This window comes from Macaca mulatta, chromosome 6 (genome assembly GCF_049350105.2).
Source record: "Macaca mulatta isolate MMU2019108-1 chromosome 6, T2T-MMU8v2.0, whole genome shotgun sequence".
NCBI classification, from domain to species: domain Eukaryota; kingdom Metazoa; phylum Chordata; class Mammalia; order Primates; family Cercopithecidae; genus Macaca; species Macaca mulatta.
Window position 1 is genome coordinate 125590699 of NC_133411.1, and position 23086 is coordinate 125613784.

The window sequence follows — 23086 nt, forward strand, 5'->3', positions numbered from 1 at the left end:
ACAATCCCTGTCCTCAGAGGATTTACAAATTATGGGGTAGACAGGTATACGAATAAAAAGCTGCAAAATAAAGTGCAAACACGCACGTCATATAAGAAAGAAAAACGCTATAGATTTTAAGTTTTAATTTTTCCAGGTGGCTTATATTACTTATTTAGCTCACTTTATAATGAACTGATGCCCTTGGAAAAGTTACTATAGATTGCACTAGGCTTTCTTTTTTAAAAGGTCTTAGTCCTGGCTAACACGGTGAAACCCCGTCTCTACTAAAAAAAATACAAAAAACTAGCCGGGCAAGGTGGCGGGCGCCTGTAGTCCCAGCTACTCGGGAGGCTGAGGCAGGAGAATGGCGTAAACCCGGGAGGCGGAGCTTGCAGTGAGCTGAGATCCGGCCACTGCACTCCAGCCTGGGTGATAGAGCGAGACTCCGTCTCAAAAAAAAAAAAAAGGTCTTAGTGCTAGTTAGCCTCAGAAATCCTATTATATATACACACCCAGGTAACCCACATCAGACTGACACACAGCATTTGCCTTTCTACTTGCAAATACAGGTCTTGAAATATACATGAAATGTAAGATGCTGGTATTCTTACAGTAACACAACACTCACATTCTATGAAATCCCTGACCTAGTTACATTGCTGAGGGCATAGCTTAAGCGCATATAATGCCCAGCACGAGGAAGAAACTGTTATCTTGAGAAAAGTAAATTTTGCATTCCCCAAGTTCTGTATTATTAAATCTGTGACCTTAATTACATTAGAGTAGATATTTTTTTCAATTATATGGACAATGAAATAAGAACTGAGAAAGATATAGCTGGCCCAGAATCTCCTGGGTGTGAAAAGATGATGATATTTATTTTGTCTACTCCTGACAATAAAGTTTAAACTGTTACTTAATGCTCCAGCAAAACATCAATTCAAACAGAAGTTAATTCTTCACAGTCATACTTAACATTATACATTTTTTATCTGAACTAAAAAGAAGCAATTGAATATTTCTGCCCTAAAAAATGGATAGAGTTGGATCTTTCAAAATGTTGGAAAAAGAAAATTAAACATGGCGAAAAGACGAATATTGCCAAATTAAACAAATGGATTTGGGCCTTGCTAAATAAAATAAACTATTCCTAATGCTTCAGTACAAGGAAATACACGGGCTTTTTTCTACTTGCACGGAAGTATTTCTCACATAAGCACTTTCAAAACAATGATCTTTTATACCCAATAAGCCATGAAAAGTTGAAAGTATAAGTGACGTTGAGGAAGAAATTCTTTTCCATCTTCTTCCTAAGAGCTGATGTCCTATGTGGTGGGAGAAAGAAGTTGGTAACGTGTACATTTAAACTCAAATTTATACAAATGTTTTCCTAACATATTCTTTGTGGTTCAACAATTCTTTTATTTTTTTCTTGTCAAACCAGTTGGTTCTAATGAGTCTAATTATTAGTCTTCGTAGTCAGAGTTAACAGTATAACGTAACAGTAACGACTTTCAGTTAAAAGTCAACCCTGTGATGCACAAAACCTTGGATAAGATTAAATTTTAACAGCTTCCAACTAATCTACAGGCAGAAGTCCAACTCAGGTGTTACTATTTTAATAACACTCAACTCTAAAAAGCATAAAGCAAATGCATATTAAAAGAGGAACAAAGATGCGAATTAGAGAACCAAACGAAGGAAGGAAAACAATACAGGTTTTTCCTTAATTAACAACTTTTGCAAGATATAAGTTGCAGATAGAATTTCCTTTAGGTCATATCATTTAAGTGAATCTAGTTGTAAAGCAATTTAGAACTCCCCAGGAACAGTAGAGTTTAAATAACTAACCAACAAATGTGTAGTCTTTTCTTTTGCTTCCTTTTCCTTTCTTTACTTCCTTAACAATTGGCAAAATATTCTTAAATTATTAATATAGTACCCGATTTGCTTCTCATTTCCCAATTTCATTCACTAAAACTAAAAGCAAATAGCAAGCCTTAGTAAACTTCTAGCCAGATTTCTTGCTTACAAATATAATGCGGATTTCTGAAAATGCCCAGTTTAAGGGAAGTACAATCCCATAGACTCCAGTACCTTGCTGACCAATGCCCCCTGCCCAGCCCCATCCTCATTTGCCTTTACAATATCAAGCTGATACTGCAGAAGCAGTTGATTGTCAGGACAGCCAGCTCAGGTAAATTAACTTAATGAAACAGATGACTTTGTATGTATTGAAATTGACTAGGCTCAAATATCCACTCAGCTAATGAGCTTGCGATAGGACCCTGGCAGAGGTGTCATCATCATTCTGCCACTAAAAGCCTTTCTGCAGCCCTGTATCCTATCTTCCTGTCTGAAAACCAGGCAGAAGCTTAACAGCCGCCAAGCTTCCAAAATGCAAACAGCGGCAGTTGCCTATCTAAGTTGTGATTGATAGTACACAAAAATACATGGCTACTTCATAGATATTCTAGCCTGCAACAAATTAGGGATCTAAACCTTTGTGCTAGGCAGATAGCCAGTGTATTGTGGGGGACTGCTGTGGCTCTATAATTATATCCAGCCTGATAATAATCCGTTCTACCGCTGTGAATGGCTGTACCCTGGGACTTTAATTTCACCGTCCCCTTCCAGCAGATAATGCCTGACCCTGTGTCACTTTGACTGTGAAACACATGAAAAAGACAAATGAGTTTTTCTCTGACCATGTTAAATTAAGTAATGGATTCTAGATGTGAAACTGGCATAATAATAAGCCAAGGCTCTGCTGGTACTGGGTGGACATTCAGACAGTCTCTAAGGGTGTTATTAACCTCATGCATGAAAACAAAACACAAACACCAAAAAAGAATCTGGCCAGTGTGAATAAAGAGTCTGTTTAGTGTGAATAGGGATTAACCACATAGTTTATATTCCAACCAGTTATTTTAGTATTTTGAGACACAGCTATAAGAGAGTGTTGAATTACTAGAGGTGAGGAAGGATGGGAAGGAGGGCTGGCCAGAGGTTGGTTAACAGATACAAAAGTACAGCTAGATAGGAGGAATTAATCCTAGTGTTCTATAGCACTGTAGGGTGACTATAATGAACAACAACAGCCTATTGTATATTTTCAAACAGCTAGAAGAGCAGATTTTGAATGTTCCTAACACAAAAACACAATAAATGTTTGAGGTGATGGATATGCTAATTACCCTGATTTGATCCTTACACATTGTATGCATGTATCAAAATTTCACACAGTATCCCATAAATTTGTACAATTTTTATGTGCCAATTTAAAATAATAATAAAGGAGGGAAAAAAGAAGACCACGCAGCTGGAGAACATCAGAAGCAGGATTAAAACTCAGTTCTCAATGGTTCTAAAACCATGAAGAATATCCATAAATCCACACTGTTTCAAAGAAGAAAGAGAGAGTGAAAAAAAGAGCTGTTTTATGGTCTAAAACTAGGCATTAGCTGAAGGCAAACTAACACAGGAACAGAAAACCAAATATTGCGTGTTCTCACTTATAAGCAGGAGCTAAACACTGAGTACACATGGACACAAAGATGGAAACAATAAACACTGGGGGCTGCTTGAGGGCGGGTTGGGGGAGGGAGCACAGGTTGGAAGGCTACCTATTGGGTAGTATGCTCACAACCTGGGTGACGAGATCGTTCATATACCAAGCCTCAATGACACACAATTTACCCATGTAACAAACCTGCACATGTACCCTCAGAACCTAAAATAAAGTAGAAGAAAAAATAAAAATAACAACAACAACAAAAACTAGGCATTAATTGAGCGATTTTATAATCAACATTTCCCTCTTTCCTTTCAGAGTTGTATTTTGTTTTCAGAAAGTGGCTATAATTGAATATCCTTGAAGATATACTCATTTGAACTAAATGTTGTAAATGTTAAATATCTTAGAAGAGAAAATGACCAGTGTTTACATTACTTTCATTCCAACATAAAAAGGCACTATTGCTTCCAGTAATTAGTAAAGGACATTATAATCTGTACAGAGAGTAATTGTGCAAATTCCAGTCTTGTAGTTATGTAGGCACTCCCTGTTACACATGGTCTTAATTTTTAATATGTATTTTCTTTTAGCTCACTAAAATATTACAGATTTCATATTAATGCAGCTGAAAAGATAAATGTCCTTTCCCATGTTCCCATCAGAGGTCTGTGTGTTCTGGGAGGTTAAAAAATTATAACTCAGCTGTTCCATACCGTATTAAGATTGAAATTTGGCATCCCAGATGTGAATTTGTTTCCAAAATGAAACAGAATCTGGTAAGCTTTTTTTAAGAGAAAAAAATATTTTAGAAGCTTATTTTTAAAGTAGACTCATATTGGGTTTATGGGTGCTTTTAAGATAAAATTGTATATAGTTTTATTTAAAACTGTTTGGACTTCTGATGGGTAAAACCCCACATTTATCTAAAATTTTTACCTTTAAAAACAGGCTAATGAAAATCCAGAAGTTGCATTACCTTTCTTAATCAGTGATCAAAAATACATGCTTGCCTTTTCTTTAGGCGGTATATTTTCAAACAAGCTCTCTCTGCCCAAGAGGAATTTATTTTTGCAAAGTAATATTTTATTCTGTGTTTACCATATGTTAGACACAGATCTAGCTCTTGATGTGTAATGACTCATTTAATCCTCACAATAGCTTGAGATATATGCCATTATTATCCCCATTTTACAGATGAGGAGACTTCCCAAGGTCACATGCTAACTAGTAAGTTGGGAACAGGGATTTGAACCTGGGACAAACTGGCTCCGAAGCTCACATTCTTAACTGCTATGTGTATTGCCCCTCTGATCATAGTCATTTCCCTAATCTTACATTCACTAAACATTTAATAAGTGCCAATTAATCTATGTGGAGGGCATTATACTAGAGTTGAGTGTGGGGTTGGGGGAGGCGGTGGGGATTGGGAGGATCCAGAGTAGAGAAAAGGGGTCAATAAAGTTTTTTTAAAAAACGCAATCCCCACCACAGTTCTGCAGGTCAGATGGACATGACTCAATGACTAAACACAAAGTAAATGCTACATTTTGCAGATTGGTCCCTCCAGTTTTGGGGAATTGTAGGACCTGTAGTGCAGTGTCTCTGAAGCACTTAGGTCGCTCTGGATGTTATGCCTAGGCCCAATCTACCTTGTGGAAGGGCCCTCCTGGTCAACTGGAGACATTTCCCAGGACCTTCCTAAAAACACTCAAAATCTGGTGGTGAAAGTCCTTGTGTAACATTCTGAAACTAGGCGTCCTCCATCCCTTGCTCCTGTTAGATATAGTGATCCCCAAGTTTCTCTTCAAAGAATCAGTATGTCAGTATGTTCAGTCCTCTTACTCTTTGATTCTCCATTTTAAAGTTTAACACTCTGGTTCTCTTCGTCCCCTTGCTTCTAGTTTCTTTTCCACCAGTTTTAATCAGTAGTTCACATCTGTTCCCCGGTCACCTGCTCTGTCCTGACTCATCCTGGTCACCTGCTTTGACCTGAGTCACCCCCACCTGCTCTAACCTAAGTCACCATTAGTTACTTGTTCCTAACCGTCCTTCCCACCAAACCACTCACCCCACCACTCTGGTTCATACCCCTGCTCTCTTTAAAAGAGCCAATTGGAATTAGCTTAGACTGTGCAGTCCAACCCTAGCCAATAAGGGAAAGACACAGCGGTAGGGACCACCTGCATCAGGAATAAGAACCCCTTCCCCTCCCTTGTTCAAGTGGTGTGCTCTCGCCATTACTCTATTCAAGAGTCACACCCTTCTATAGAAGTAAAAATTGCCTTGCTGCAAATTAAATTTATGTTTGAATGCTATTTCTTTGTGGCACCGAGGAACAAGCATTTCTAACATTCTCAACCTCCTAAGTCAACACCATTTCTTGATGTGATTTATGCCAAACACTTAAGACACTGCTGTATTTTGGATGGATCAAGCCTACTTAATCTTTAATCCTAAAATTGAAAGAAGCAACTGGGGGTCTTCGGTATAGAAAGTGGGGTCAGGCGGCCAACAAAGGGAGTATGAATGTATATCCAAGTCACTCAGAAACTTTTATGCAGGTGCAAGAAACTTACGTCAAAGTGGTCATAAGGCTGTTTAATAGGAGACAGACAAATGTAACTCCACGTTTACTGCTCGAAACCAAAGCTTTGTGTGAAATCTTGAATTTATGGGGAAGGAGAGAGGGTAGCCTGTAACCTACCTGTTGTTTTCCTGATCCCTTCCCCCCCGTCCTGAACTCCTGGAGATTGAGCCCCTTTGGGCTTTGGTGACCCCATCATTGGGGTATGTTTATTTGATTGTTAATTTTGCTGTACCAGACACTCCCTTTCCCATTTTCTAACCATCTTGTAACGCATGCTGACTCTTTTCCCTTCCCTTCTCTTTTCCCTAGGAAAATCAATGAATCAGTAAAGACATATCGGTACTGGAAAAGAAAAAAAAAAGTCCTCTGTATGTCACGGTGCTTTGTTATTTTTCTCTCAAACTCCAGTGGACATGAATAACAATCCCTCTGGATGTGGTTGCTCTGAAAGAGCCGGGCTCTTAGCATTTTGTCACACTTAGCCAATTGTTAAAGTATCATTAACAGGGACCCAGACAGAGATGACAGGTGTAAACAGTTTATAATTTACAAAGTGCAGGATCAGGTTTCTGCACCCCCTCTTCCAAGAGCTCTCAAACACATCTTAACTTGGCCCTGTGTAGGCATGGCAGAAATTCTTACAGGATTGTTTGAAAATAAATCCTATCATGCAACTATTTGGTAAAGTTTTGGCCTTTTGATCTTTTACTGTTAATTCAAACTATGCAAAGCTATGAGTTAATTGCTAAGTTAACATTTCAAAATGCTCTGTACAACTAAATACACACATGTTCCCTGGAACCCTCTGAATGGGCTTTCTACTCTATGTCATAGATTTCCTTCTTTGTTTTTCCTTCTTTTTTTTTCCCACTAGTGGTGCACTGGAGATTGCAGGTTTGAAATGCCTAACAGTTGAAGAGACTCGACACTGCTGCTCTGTGCACAGATGTGGGATTTCTTATGCCTTTTTAGTCAGACCTACTTAGCTGCCTTCTGCATTTTTCAACGCTGACATGTTTCGGTAAAACTTTGACTAACTGGAATACTTGGGGGAAGGGGGTTTCTGGCTGAATGACTTCCTGGTTAAACTAAAAGTTATTTAGAAAGCCCTTTTTATTGAAAATCTTTCTAAAGTATATCAGCATACTTTACTCTTGAGTGAGGCAGCACTGTCAGAGAAAAATTGTACAGTATGTAGCTGTTTGGAAGGACTGTGAAACAAATTTAGCAAAGCTACTAACCACTCATCAGCCTTTCTCTTGCTGGAAAGCAGCCCCTCTCAGTATCCTGAGGCAGCTTAGGATGCCAAGCCCTACTGCTCTCTTCAAAATTTATTTTGCTCTTTAAGCAGAGGCCTGGATCTTTACCAGGGAACAAACAAAGGTCCTGAGGCCACCAGCCCTCACCTTTCATCCCTCACACCTCCAGGCTTCACTCCCTCCAGTCAGTCTCCACTTAGGTCCACGGCTGCCCCTCCTTCACCTGTGCTGGGAATTCATTCTCTCCAGCCTCCCCAAGGCAGCCATCTCTATGCCCTTTCTCTGGTAGTTTCATTCTCTCCCAATTCACTGATACTCCCTAAATATGCCTATCTCCCTATTCCAAATGAACCTTTCTCTCCACCTTTTCTTCTCGTGAGGGCAAAGTCCTTTTCTTCATTGCTAAACACCTTGCAAGGGTAAGCACAACCTATGTTTACTTCCTAACCTCTTATTCATTCTAAAACTATCTTTTATCTTCCTTCTGTAACCTCACCAAAACTACTCTCAAAAAAGGCCATCAGCCTATCTACTGGATCCTATGGCTTTATCTCAGCAAGTCTTATTGATTTTTCCTAAATTTAGCTAGAATTCCTTCCTTTCCCTGTCTTTGTTGCCACCATTTTGTTTTGCTGAAATTCACGTGTGCAGCATAAATCAGACCATGTCACTCACCTTCAATGCTTCCCACTGCACTTGTAACAACACAGATACTCCACATCTACATGGCTCACACCTCTGATGTTCAGCTCTGGAGAGCTCATGCCTCCTTCTCCACCACATTCCAGCCTGTCTTTTGAGTCTCAAACATCCTAGAGCACCCTCTGCTCCTTCTCCCTAATGAAGTCCTCCCCTCACTGCTTCTGGCTGGTTTCTCCACCTTCCGGTCTTAGCTTAAATTTTACCACCTAGGACAGAGCTTCTTTGACCAAACCATCATCTATGTGGGTTCCTGACAGCCCCTCCTCACCACACCACTCTTTTCAATGCGCCCCATTCTCTCCTTTCTCACTAGTGACCATAAGCTGTAGTGGGAAATGAGCTTGTATGTTTACTGGATGGTTGATCTTTTGTCTCCACTAGGCTATGAGTTCCTTGAGTCCTTGGATCATGTCCCTTTTTCACTGGACACCCACTGCTTAGCTCAGGATCGGGCACGTTATTACTGAATGAATGAATGAACAGATGAAGACTTTATACTTTTCTGCAGAGGGCTGTCTAGAATGACTACAGAAATCTGACCAGACAAGTAACTCAAGAAAGAGTACCTGAAGAAATTCAAATTTTAGGTTTTGTAGCATTTTAAATGTCAGAAAGATGCTCACTCATCCTTTCATATACATAAATCAGGTCTCTCAGCCTGGGGGAGAAAAGCATTTAGCATAATACAAATATATATCCTTTTGCAGGAAATACACAAATATTGTGTTGGGAGTAGTGACTAGGATGGCCTGAAGGAAGGAAGGAGGGTAGCCTGGCAATGGATTGCTGCTAGCTCAGTGAGAGGAGCACGCAGCACAAAAGCCCGGAAGGAGAAGGAAGTGGAGTGATGATGGAGGGAGTTTTACCCAAATGGGGAGGCCAAAGTTAGACCAACTAATAAGGTCACTGACCTGCGGGAGAAACAGGGAAGCTGGGTAGAAAGTGAGATGAAGAACTGCAAGTCCTGCACAACACAAAGATGTGTTTGCAGCTGGGTAGGGGAAGAGGACAGAAAGGATTTGGGTGGAGATAAATAGAAACTGCAGTGATAAGCAGAATGCATGGTGGCATGAGGAGGCTGCAGTAAGCATGTATGTATGAGTAAGCAGCAGGAGTTTCTAATAAGTATGTGATCTTTGGAGTCTGAATGATTAGAAACTGTGGGCAAGGTAATATCACAGTTAGGCTAACTATCCTATCCTATCAGCTGAGGTTCAAGGGCACCCACGAAGAATCACCATTTATAATTGATGTCCTACTAATTCCACGGGGTCCTGACACACCTTGAAAAACAGGGCTAAGACTGAGCTAAGGGGGATGTTGAAAGAGGCAGCACCTTTCAACAAATGTCCAGTTATTAAATAGGTCATGTTACAACTGCAGGTGTGGAGCTTCTGCTCCAGAGACTGCTATTAGAAATGATTTTGTAAAACAGATGACACCTACTCTCTTGATTTTTCAACAATTCAGATTTTCATATACTGAGACTGCTTAAAGCAGAGTCTTCTATGCCATTCTAAAGCAATAAGATATGCTGGTCATTTTGCATAGCCTTTTAGCTTTTAGGTATTTTTTTAAATGCTTAAAAAAATTGAATACCAACCCCCAAATAACTCAATCAACTCAATCCTATTGACTCAAAAGGAAATGGTTTCAGATAAAAGCCCACATGGCTTTTAGTTCACCCAGTTCTTTCTACCTACAAGTAACATAACAATTTCCTTCGCACAGAAAAGTTCTTAGAATCATCAGTCATGAAAACAGATGTTGGGCACAGAGGTGAAGCAGCAGCCAGCATCAGTAAATTTGCCATTATCAACTGCCCACCGCCACCCTCAACCCCATTCCCACCCCCTGTTGGAATTGGATTAGCCTTCTGGTATTATTTTAAGAGTGATTGGAATTTAATTTTAGTTAGGAAGAGCTGAGTCCATTGTTTACTTACAAACAAACAAAAGAATCCTCTCTCCAGCACTAGGATTCCTGCTTGGCTGGTTTTAAATGGATGAAGCTAACCAGATATTTACCATCAGCTTGGTGAAGAAAGAGTCATTGTCCTGGGGAGCCAGAGTCATGGGAACTCAGTCCACACAGTAATGCATTGCGAACTGTGAGTGGACTATGACCAATCAAAGTCTCACTGTACATTTCACGGAGGTGGGAGCAAAACAGGAAAGAAAAAATCCCCTACGTGCCAGCATGTTGGGAAGGCATCATTGCAATAAAATTGTGAAACTAATGCTGGCAGGCAAACAACAAAAAACAACAACTGCCACAAACTGCAATATGCTTATCAGGGTCTGACCAAGAGAAAAGAACCCCAATCTTCCACAGAGGACACTGGCAACAATCCCAGGTCCTGCAACTCCTGAATAGCTCCATGTGCCGTGTTCCCTTCAGGTACTGCATTGTCCGCGGGAGATGTTCTCAGCAGTCAAGGAACAGCTGCACAATGCAAGCAGCCTCTGAATGGTCGAAAAGCTTTTTGTTCAGGCCTCGTGTGATTTCTTTAAAAAAAAAAAAAAAAAAAGCAAAACTGGTGTTCTTTTGTGCTGTACAAAGGCAGCACTTTGCTGACTCCAAGTTCAAGACTCATGGGCTATTAGGAGAGGAAAGATGGACATTGTATTAGCATGTGTGAAAAAAAGAATAGCAGTTCCTTTAAACCAAGTCCATAATAAGAGCAGCCTGGTATTTGGAACACCTACTTAGCTGGAAGCAGCTCCCACAGCAGTTAGAAGGTAAGTGTTTGCAACAATTACACACACATGCACACATGCATGCACACATATAGACCCATCAACAGGGAAGCAGCAGCATGTGTTCATAATAAATACATTTCTTGAGAATAGGGCAGTAAAATAAAATATAATCACAGAAAAGTTAGAACTGGGATGCGTGAACTAAGAGGGATGTGACGTTAGTTTGTAGAGAAGCTGTTCTTCCAGAGAAGTTAAATGACTTACTCAAAGACATATGGATACTTTATCAAATCAAGTTCTTAACACCACTTAGGAAGGATGTCCTGGTGCTTCCTGCTCTGCACGTGAAGCAGTGTTGGTTGAGGGGTGAGGGGGCTGTGGAGACAAGGTCAGGGGTTCTAGCATCAGTCTAATCTGAACTTGAACCCCTAGGATATATCAGTGCTGAGGGTTCAAGTCTAGTGTTTCCAGTTGCATGACCTAGAGAGAAATTCCTTTATTCTTCAGAATTTCGACTGATTCAACCCCAAAATGGGGATAAAGTAACTTGTGCCTTTAGAGTTGCCACAAACATTAAGTGAACAAAGAGTCAACATTAAATAAATGTTGGTGACTATGCTTATTGCCATGAGGAGTCGCCATAAAGGTGGTATTTTCATCTTCTCAGAAATTTCAATACATTTAGAAAAAAAGAGAGAAAAGAAACAGGAAATACACAGAGAATAACCATATAGGTATACAAGTAAGCATACGGAGAAAATACAGAGAATTAATGTAGACAACAGGGAACAGGCCAGGTGCGGTGGCTCACGCCTGTAATCCCAGCACTTTGGGAGGCCGAGGCGGGTGGATCACGAGGTCAGGAGATCGAGACCATCTTGGCCAACATGGTGAAACCCCGTCTTTACTAAAATGCAAAAACTTAGCCAGGATGGTGGTGCATGCCTGTAATCTCAGCTACTTGGGAGGCTGAGGCAGGGGAATCGCTTGAACCCAGGAGGCGCAGGTTGCAGTGAGCCGAGATCACACCACTGCACTGCAGCCTGGCTACGTAGCAAGACTCCATCTCAAAAACAAAACAAAACAAAAAGAAAACAACAAAAAACTTGGACCAAATACTTTACACATGAATATTATGCCTCTTATCCATCTGTATGGGCTTATTGGTTTCAGGGTTTTTTTTGCAATGATAGGTATTTGTTGATCCTTTAAAAGCATTTTGTCTTCCTCAAAACAATTTATTGCTGAATATTTAATTTCTTTTTTTTTTTTTTTTTTAATGAGCAGTGGGTGTCCTCAACTTGGACTGCCAAGACGCAATACCACTTTCTGTCCTGAGATGTCAAACTCACACATGGAGCCACCTCAGTGTGTTGGGATAATGAATTATTTTCAGGTCCATGTTTTCCAAGGTATTTCTAGCACTATTATTTTACATATGTCCTGAAGATAGTTCTGTTCAGAGGAACAGAATTTCAATCAGATGTGTTTTTCCCTTCAACAAGTTTGTGATTTTTTTTATCTGTTCTTAAACTCATTATATATCTGTTAGAATGTACTTCTTAGTAGCTACTCTTTGTGTACTTATATTAAATATACAAATAATACATGACAACCTTTTCGTGATAAAATAAATAAATGAAATAAACATTTTAGACAAAACTAAAGTCCTGCTTGCCCATCACATTGTCACCATCACCATCATCATCTTGGACCTTTCACCCTACAATATCCCTGGCCTATTCCACAACAGGGGCACCCTGTTACCATGCTGTTTCCTATGTATTTTCTAGAGTTTTCTTTTCCTTCTTTGCCTTTGTTTGTTTGTTAAACCAATATCCTTTTTTGTTAATAAATTCTTGGAGTTGGCATATTTTTCATTGGAAATAATTCATAGCAACTAAGAAAGTATTTTCAACTGTGTGTTTGCAATCAAGCAAATTTTTCTCCATTATATATAAGATAATTTTAGGCATCTACACCCTATTCTTATCTACCACAACCCAGTGTCACCACAATGGCAATGCTAGAGTTGAAGCCTAGATAGTATTTATTTCTTTGGCCCTAGACAACTTTTCTCAACAGGCTTTTAGCTGTGACGATCTGGGCGAGCTTTAGACAGTGGTCTTGCTTCCTAAAGTTGGAGGCAATCTGGGGTTGATTCTGTAATTTTTGTTTTTGTAGCTTTCCTTCTGAAGTATACATCACATATTCCAAATTCTAAGGTTGTTAAAGATCTATAGACTATTGAGTAGGCACGTAATGTGACACGCTATGAAAGCATTTTCCCTGTTTTGCAATCTGAGAACAAAACACATCATTGATAGTCATGACTTGTAAGAATCCTCTTGCCCCTGCAGCTGTACTGGGCAGTGTGCAGAGCTTCCATCCTGCTTCTTAGGTTGTACTCCTGAGAAATGGCTCCCTAGATTCTAGTATGGTTAACTTGTCCTTAGTGCAATACATTTTAATAATTCTGTGCTTGCGTGTGTGTGTTTAGCCTTTCTTTAATTTTACCCCTATAATCCCCTTCAAATCACACTAAAATATATATAAAAACTGATGGATTTCCTTCAACGACTTGATCTTCACCACTAGAATGGTTAACACCATTTCCACCAGTGGTTGAAACTAGTTTTCAGGGTCTTTGCAGTTCGGGTACTTTACTTTTAATTATTATTTTACTTCTGGCCTGAACTTTTTGTTAACCTCTTGGTTTTTATATAAAATTTTAATTATTTAAGTCATGAGTCATGCCAGTTTGTCTTCCCAGTGTATCTTCAATTCACAGGAGATACAGAATGCACGATATTGCTTCTGTCTGGTTAAAGGAAATTTTTAGTTTATTGAGTAAGCGTTCTTGGGAATTTTCTCATCTCACTGTTTTCTGTTAGTTTTCCTTTCATTGCAAGTTCTTTTTTTCTTATTTTCTTGTGCTAAACTGCATGCTTTTTACAAAACCCCTTTTCTTCCACTGGTTGGTTATATAAACGATTGCTCTTTACATGCTCAGTCTGATACTTTTTCCAAAAAATGTGATAGGATTCAAATACTCATTATTTTCAAGGCATGTAGTTACTGTAGCAGTAAAACAGTATATTTTAAATTAGGAAAAGTATGCATTATTATGCCTTTGATTCACAATCATCACTTCAAATACCACTTTAAAAGTAGGTGAGTAAAACTTACGGTAAATGCAAACTAAACTAGGCTCTGCCGTCAGTACAAACTTATGCTTGCACAGCATGGAGGCTGTTTTCTGTCCCCTGCCTGTAGATTGCTTCCACCATTTGGAGGTCTCTATACCTGGATACACTCCTGCTTTAGGTGTTCACAAAAGATTCCTTGATTTCTGGCTATAGCTTCAGTTTCTGGCTGTTCCTCCTGGGAAGGCCTGTCCCTTTCATACTGTGAAATCTAGAAGGCATGAATCCCTCCATCATTCCCACAAGTCACTTTAATCTCTACTAGAAACATCATATGGCAAGATAGGGGCTGGGGACAGAGTTTGGCCCCATGTGTCCCTGTTTGCTTGTAATCAAGCATCCCTCATATTTCCTATAGACTGCTGTTGTGTATACGCATGTTAAATACCTCATTTCAAGAGTGAGTGAGAGAGGGAAAAAACTTGGCCCAAACTATCTTTTTTCACTCCAGTGTCTTCCTTGGCAGTTTATTCTCATCTGACTGGCAGCAATACCTGCCAACAACTTCTACTTCGGATCAGCATCTTTTGGCACTTAAGATGATAGTATATTTCTACATGGCTGAACGCAGACAGGAAAAGTCTTGTGTAAATAATAATTTCCATTAGCAACACTGAACTGATGTCAAAGTTCTCGATCCATCTCAAGACAACAGAATTCACAATCATGATAATATTAAGATGACAACATAAGTGACTTACAGGGGATATTATTCTGCCCCACTTGATACTATTTGGAAGAAACTACAGGAGTCAAATCTACATCATGTCTTTTTCAGGCTGCAAATGCTTGATAACATTCATGTGGATCAGCAGTGATGGGTGTGGGTGTAGACGGTGAATACAGCAGTTGAACCACATGCTAGCCTGGCTACACAGAATGCTAATGGGTGATGATCAATGTGTCCAGTGCATTCTATATTCAAAATATGGCAGATTCAAATGAACACCACACATCTTTATCTCAACCTACTGTGTCAATTTTCAGAAACGCTAGAGGTAAGAGGGGTAAGAATTACCAATATTCTTATTTGCTTTTTTCATGTTTACCAACATTCAATAACACTTGAAAGCAATGTTCTGAAAGGAAGCAACCACATACTAACATGACATAATAAAGTGTTAAACACTGTGCATGTTCCTATACTAAGAGGTCACCCACACAAGTTCATTCTGTTAGTACTAAGTTTGCATTATTGTAATTACAAGTTCAAACACTAATTAATAGTTAGAGCAGACCAGGTGCAGTGGCTCACACCTGTAATTCCAGCACTTTGGGAGGCCGAGGCGGGCTGATCACCTGAGGTCAGGAGATCCAGACCAGCCTGGCCAACATGGCGAAACCCCATCTTTACTAAAGATACAAAAATTAGCTGGGCATTGTGCACCTGTAATCCCAGCTACGCAGGAGGCTGAGGCAGGAGAATCACTGGAACCTGGGAGGTGGAGGTTGCAGTGAGCTGAGATCACGCCACTGCACACCGGCCTGAGCAACAGAGTGGGACTCCATCTCAAAACAAATAAACAAACAAACAAACAAACAGCGACTCGGTAACATTTTACCCATGAATGGGTATCTAGGGCAGAAAAAGAACGTAAGTTCTTTAAGATACTTTATTTATCCAGTAATGAAGTCTCATGTGCAGAAGCACATGTCATATCTTGGCAAATGCATTGGTAGTGCCCATTCATTTTCTTCTCGTTATCTGAGGACTCTGTCCCTGCTGCTGGGACAGTAGCCTGGGGAGCCATCAGGCATTGAGTCTCTTTGTATGCCCTCTTCATATGAGATACAGAAATTGGTGTAGACTTTTTTTTAAGACTTTGCACAGGAAATATCAGATAATTATTTCTTACATCCTTTATAGCTGTTACCTGCTAACCAAATCACGTGTCGGACTGGGAATTGTGCACCAAAGTCTGCTACCATAACTGATCAATATTCTGGTGTTTATATAAGTCAGAATTCTGGACACCTCTTTGAAAAATAAAGTATCTTTTAAAGGACATTTAGCGTTACCTTTTTTCCTCTTCATTGCTCTATTGCACTTTATTTCTTCGCATGAGATCCCTCCCCAACTTTTTACAGGCATCTATCATTTTTAATAGCCTTTTTTAAAGGACCCTCACTGTCCCTTTATCTTTCATTAACAGGGTCCAGAGAATGTTTGTTTTCTTCCCTCTCATTTACCTTAGACTGCAGAGAATTTAAAAGTAACATGGCCCATCTACTGCATCAAAGAAATAAAAAAAAAATTTAGAAACCCAAAAAAGTCAAATATCACACTCTGCTAGGATTCTAAGAGAATCTGGATTTCTTTGACAGTGGAGTTTGACCATTTGCAGAAAGTAGAGCCGTGGAAAACCTGTGAGGGTTACCATCATCTTAAACCCTGACACAAGCTGGTTTCTGCATCACACTTAGAGAAACAGTAAGTGCCTGGGCTGAATGGCACAATGCATAAGGAAGTGAGGGCAGCAGCTCTCTTCTGTTCAGGACTATTCTGTTTGCTTCACTTCTCCAGCCTGGCAATCACCTCCTTTAATTCCAGAGGCTGCTACTTCAGCAGCACTTGAACCCTTTCTCTGATTTTTTTTTTTTTGTCATTTTGAAGATAGCATCATTATTTTCCATTTGCAACACTGAGATTCTGTAAATGTAGGTATATTTGAATACTCACAGAGCCCAAATAGCATATCATAAAGTTGAAGAATTTTTTTTCTTCTAAGCTCATAAAATAGTAGCTTTCTCTTTCAAGACGATGTCAATTTTATCTTTCAACTACTATGGGAGGGATGATTGGTTTTTCTGTGTTATGACTATAACTGGATTCCTTGAGGAGATAGAAGTGCTACCTTTCTATTTCACAACTAACTAAATTTTACTTAATGTTTTTGGAAAATTCTTACAAGGCACTTGGGTCCTGTAAAACCTCCTCCCCTGCTCCCTCCTACCTGGCCTGTGAGCAAAGCGACCCAGTTCAGAAAAGGTTCTCTCCCACTTCAAACTCCACTATGCTCATGTTTTCACATTTTTCTATGTTCATGTTCACTGCAGATGTGTATTAAACTTCCATTTTTCTCTTGTTTAGTTTATACTGAAAATACTTTTTTCTTCTTAGAATAATTCTCACTACTCCGGAAACACAGAAATACTAATATAAAAACAATGCTTATCTCCAACATCTAGACCTGTTATCTTTTAAAATAAGGCCAAGAATTTCATCTTTTAATTGACAGAGTGGTCAAGACTGATTAATACATGATGACTGTTTAATCTTCTCCAAAGGTTTACAATCCAACTAGCTGCATGACCCTTCAGGGCTGTTTTAACACAGATTAGGTAGCAGAAATACCACTTCCACATGCTGACACAAGTTTGTGCTGGCAGAAGAAAAAGAAAAGTAAATGGGACAATATGATAAGGCAAGCAGATGTGTTTTGATAATGTGGTTAAGCCTCAATGCTCCTGACCAAGTCTCCAATGTGGTTAAATTGATGCCAAAACTAGCACGTTTTACTTTTACGGTAGACTTTGCAGGCTGTCTCTTCTCTACTTCTCTATTAAGTTCTTTAGTCTTCTGAACTGCTGTTAAAATACATTTGCAAGGTCTTTGCTTATATGACAGTAAATGTTCTCTGTGACATTACTAATGCAGATTAAATGCATCCTAGTAGAAATAGGAAAAAATAATTATCTTTGGCCTCTAATGAAATAACCTGGGTACTTGAATTTGAAGGCTCTCCTTCCAACCACTTCCACTATGGGTGGTCCTTCCTTGTCAAAGTTAGTTTCTAGGATCACTGAGAAATTTCCTTTCTGATCCTCTTTCCTAAGGCTGGTGGATACAGCACTGCTCGGATGCAGGGTCCACAGCATGTGTGCGGTTTACAGAGGTCTCCTGTCTGCCACACAGGACTGAGGTTTTTTGTTTGTTTGTTTTTTGTTTTTGTTTTGGAGACACGGTCTCATTCTGTCACCTAGACTAGAGTGTAGTAGCATGATCATGATTCACTGCAGCCTCGACATTCTGGGTTCAAGCAATCCTCCCACCTCAGCCTCTCGAGTAGCTGAGATGACAGGCATGTGCCACCATGCCCAGCGAAATTTTTGATTTTTTTTTTTTTTTTTTTTTTTTTTTTTTTTTTTTTTAGAGATGGTGGTCTCATTATGTTGCCCAGGCTGGTCTCAAGCTCCTGTGATCCTCCTGCCTCAGCCTCCTAAAGTGCTGGGATTTTACAGGCATGAGCCATTGTGCCTGGCCAACTGAGATCATTGTATCAAAAAGTTGCAAGAACAAGAACAGATTTGTGATTACTGTGATATCACCATTTCTAGTCAATGTTTCTCTAACCTGGTACTTATTGCCTTTAGACTTTGGCATAAAAGATGAAGTGGCAGCCTCACCCTCCACTGATAGAGGCAAGTATGCCAGGGGGAAAGCAGTGTATTTACATACCACTGTTAAATATAGTGAACCCTAAGTTTCTCTTCAAAGAATCAGTATGTCAGTATGTTCAGCTCTCTTATTCTTTGATTCTCCATTTTAAAGTTTAACTTCTTGGTTCTCTTCACCTTCTTGCTTGTAGTTTCAGTAAACAACTTTCCTGCCAGTCCTAATCAGTAGCTCACATCTGTTTCCCGGTCACCTGCTCTGTCCTGACTTGTCCCAGACACCAGCATTGACCTGAGTCACCTCTGGTCACCTGCTCCGTCCTGACTCATCCTAGTCACCTGCTCTGACCTAAGTCACCTTTAGTTACCTGTTCCTAACTGTCCTTCCTGTCAAACTACTCACCCCACCACTCTGGCTCATACCCCAATAGCCAGTCGGGTTTAGCTTAGATTGTGCGGTCTGGCTCCAGCCAATGGAGACAGGACACAGTAGCAGGGACAAGCTGCGTAAGGGATTAAAAATTGCTTCCCTCAGCCGAGCACGGTGGCTCATGCCTGTAATCCCAGCATTTTGGGAGGCTGAGCTAGGTGGATCACCTGAGGTCAGGAGTTCAAGACCAGCCTGGCCAACATGGTAAAACCCCGTCTCTACTAAAAATATAAAAATTAGCCAGGCGTGGTGGCAGGCACCTGTAATCCCAGCTACTTGGGAGGCTGAGTCAAAAGAATTGCTTGAACCTGGGAGGTGGAGGTTGTAGTGAGCCAAGATTGTGCCATTGCATTCCAATCTGGGGGACAAGAGCGAAACTTCATCTTAAAATTGCTTCCCTCCTTTGTTTAGGTGTGCTCTCACCATCATTCCATCTGCTAGGAGCACCCTTTCTGCAGAAAGTAAAAATTGCCTTACTGAGAAAATTAAATTTATGTTTGAGTGCTATTTGTGGCACCAGGGAACAAGCATTTGACATTTCTAACACCACCTAGTGGGCTTGGCTGCTATGGAAAAATGGCAACTCCAAATGGGAAAGTGGAGACAAGAACTGATCTAGTCTTGGATGAAGACTTGGAGATGCCATTCAAAAGAGGTGCTCTGAAGACAGGCATCTCTTTATCCTGCCATCTTCGTGGCCCCATATAGTTCTGCCATTCATCATAACTCTGCAGGGTTAATGGCGTAAGTCCTCATTTGCCTTTTAAAGTCAAGGGACACAGTAGAGCTATCTTAGGAGGCTAAGATAGTTCTTAAAGGGCTATTAAGCATTTTGGAAACAAGATGCTTCAATAAAATAATAAATTATTTCAATAATAAGTATGTGTTGGAAACCAAGGGCAGAATCTTTGTTTACCAGAGTCAAAGCTCTAAAACCTAGTGATAACCATAATCCCAAAGGCCACTGAGATTAGGATCACTCTTCATATTATCAGGCTTTCTTATCTCAGCTCCATTTGCCCACATGGCCTTGGGGCTCTTACGGAAGTACTGGCTTCCTATGACACAGAGTCACAAGCACAGAGTCACAGGCTTATAAAGGTCCATGTTATGACTTCCCTGAGACACTCTGACTGCTTTATAACCTGAAAGATAAACTACTAACAGACATCTGTACATGATTTCAATGAGTTAGCTCATTAGCTAAAAAGTCTGTTCCTTCTTTTCCTATGATAACCCTACTACTGCACCCCATACTCTATGTTTCCTCACATCTTGTGTCCATGTATTCCTTCAACCAATGCTTCTCAAATATGAATGTGTGTGCCAATCACCTGAAGATCTTGTTAAAATGCAGATTCATATTCAGGCACTCTGGCATCTGGCCTGAGCATCTACATTTCTAATAAGCTTTTGGGTGATGCTCATGCTGCTGGTTCAGGAGCAAGGCTTTAGATTACTTGTCAAGCTGACCATAGGGATATAACTGGGTAATTACTGGGAGCTCTTTTGTGCAACCAGCAGACCACTGCCTGGAAAGCCCCCACACTCATTACAGATCCCGATCTTAACTCCACTCCAATGAACGTAACAGCACAAGGGAGAATTACAGTGCTTCCAAAACTCAGAGCCTGCAAACTATACTGAGCCCACCCATTTTCCCTGATTCGGTCTCCTCTCACTTTAACCATTCCCACCTCTTTTTATTGCTCATTATCGTTAGTCTGAGCAAACACAAGCTTCAGCCTGATAAGCAATCAACTGACTTTTCCATAAATATAGATTCTCATGGAAAAACAAAAAGGAAAGGGAACAAAATAGAAAGGTGTTATATATTGAATTTATTTTAGGTTCCAATCCTATTTTTTTTCCTTAGGCTGATTGCCTGATTTCCATTAAGTCATTCTGTTTGCTGTTTGCCTTTGAGTCAGTTTTTCCTGGTGGTCTAAAAGGACTTTAAAAATTTTTTTAAAAATCTATTAGCCTTAAAAGAATTTATCTTTTTTATTCTAGTGGCATTAAATAAATGCTGGCTAGTACTGTGGGCATGCGTACAAGTGTCCTGAAGAGGTATAGCTTTGATGTTGCTGAAAAATCTCATATTCAATTTTATGGAAATCTTTGCTTTGATCCTTCCAAGTCATCTTTATTGAATTCCTAGCCAAAGCATGCACTAAACCCTCTGAGTGTATTCATCCTACATTTGTATGTTTATTTTTCAAGATTCAAACATAGAAAATTAACTCCTAAGAATTTGAAATGCCAGCAAATTTCAGACATGTATTGCAGAAAATAAGTGGTCCTGACACATTATTAAGGTGAAAAAGGGCAATATTTTAAAAGCATTCATCATTTTTCCCTCATTTTTTAACTATTTCATTAATATTCTCTAAGTAATGTACTGATTAAGAAGAGGTCTTTGTTTTATCTATTAAGAAAGCTTCTGCAACAGAAGCTTTTATTTCATAACAGTATTACTAACAAGCAAGCATTAAGACTAGCTAATAATGTCTTTGGATCTAAACCAGGGGATAAAATTCAATGATGTAAACTGCTATGTATCTGATACTTTAAAAAAACCAGGCCAGGCGCAGTGGCTCAAGCCCGTAATCCCAGCTCTTTGGGAGGCCGAGACGGGCGGATCACGAGGTCAGGAGTTCAAGACCATCCTGGCTAACAGGGTGAAACCCCGTCTCTACTAAAAAAAACACAAAAAATCTAGCAGGGCGAGGTGGCGGGCGCCTGTAGTCCCAGCTACTCGGGAGAATGGCGTGAACCCGGGAGGCGGAGCTTGCAGTGAGCTGAGATCCGGCCACTGCACTCCAGCCTGGGCGACAGAGCGAGACTCCGTCTCAAAAAAAAAAAAAAAAAAAAACCAACCAACCAACCAAACAAACAAAAAACCAAATGGTCCCCTGACTCAACACCCGTGAATATAAAATGTTCTGCAAATAAGGAAGGAACATGATCAGCACTATTAATTAAGGTATATCATACTCAGATCCTTGCAATATGTAAGCTACACTTTGAGAGAAGCTAAAGTGCTTTTAGGGGCTACAAATTAATGCCATCTCCAAAAGTGCTAAACCTTATCCCCAGCCTCACATTTGTGCTGGGGACTCTGACCTCCTGGCTACCATGGTTATTTTGAAGACCACCTACCCTATCACTTACATTTATATCTGCAAACAGGGATGTCTGGCAGCCCTGAAACTTAATTTCCCAGTTTGGGGTTGACCAGTCCTGAATTGGCTCCAAACCTCTGTGGTATCAATACAGCTGGACACTACAGGCCAGTTACAGTGCCTTCGTCTTCCTTGACGGCTTTCTTTTCTTGACTTGAGATTTGATTTATGGACCTTAGTTCTTGCTTCCAGAGAAGACTATCACATTCTCGATACTGTACATTTAGATGCCATGCCCCAGGTGGCTGAACAGTAGTTCTCCAGACTCATGGTGCATTTCAGTGAACATCACATTTCTCATCACACTGGAGCAGAAAACTTGCTTTGGAGTGGTATATGGAGTGAAGTTCCAAGGTCCTGCTTGGGTTCTGGAAGGTGACTATGGGCTGCGAATACATCTCAGGGTTTCTAGGAGTCAGGAATTATAAAACAGGCTTCTTGGTACTTGTGTTACTTTCAAGGCTTTTCTCAACTTATAGTGTATAAATACAATGCTACATACCACGGAAAAGTTAGTGTTGTGCTTAAATAATACATTTTCCATTGACATAGCTTCTTCAGCTGAAGAGTTTTAAGATATGTTTCCAAAAATCCCCTTTCCAATGGGAAAATTGAGGCCAAAGAACAACTGCCCACAGATTAGACCAAGTCAACAGAAGAGATAAGAAAACAACCTTATTCTCTCTGCCTGGATGGCTTCAATTCACCTTAAAACAGTATTGCTTTGCACAATTCTGTTCTGCAAAAAGGTTTTATCCAATGGCATTATCCAATATCATTTTAAATGCTATGCTTAAATGAATGCTGCCTTGGAAACTAAAATAATAATAGGACAGGCCTGGCCTTCTCTGTATGCAATTTCTACTTCTAGAAAGAAGTATACAATAAGTAAAGCATGATCTTGTAGATAGAGTACTCTAAACCACTGATTTAAAGGTTCTCAGTGCTAGCTGATGGAAAGACCAAATAAGCACATTTCAGGCTCTCTGATGAATCAACGAAAAATAAAAATAAAAATCATTATAAGCAAACAACAAAATGGACCTGATAAATCATCTCTTAAAAACTAGATGGAAAAAACATCACACGCTAAATTCCTTTAATATTGCCAGGGACCTACT

General features: G+C 39.9%; 1 protein-coding gene across 7 annotated transcripts in view; it reads right to left on the reverse strand.

Annotated features, from left to right (window-relative positions):
- Positions 1–23086, reverse strand: part of SEMA6A (semaphorin 6A) — a 133847-nt gene that overhangs the window by 85253 nt on the left and 25508 nt on the right. For 2 of the 7 annotated variants that reach the window (XM_078005118.1, XM_078005115.1), the window contains exon 1: positions 9993–10646. The exons of 3 other annotated variants lie outside the window; for them this stretch is intronic. The gene's annotated coding sequence lies outside the window, so the exon portion shown is untranslated. Of the gene's footprint in view, positions 1–9992; positions 10647–23086 lie in introns of those variants that run through there. 2 more of the 7 variants (XM_078005116.1, XM_078005117.1) reach the window with 2 other exon arrangements.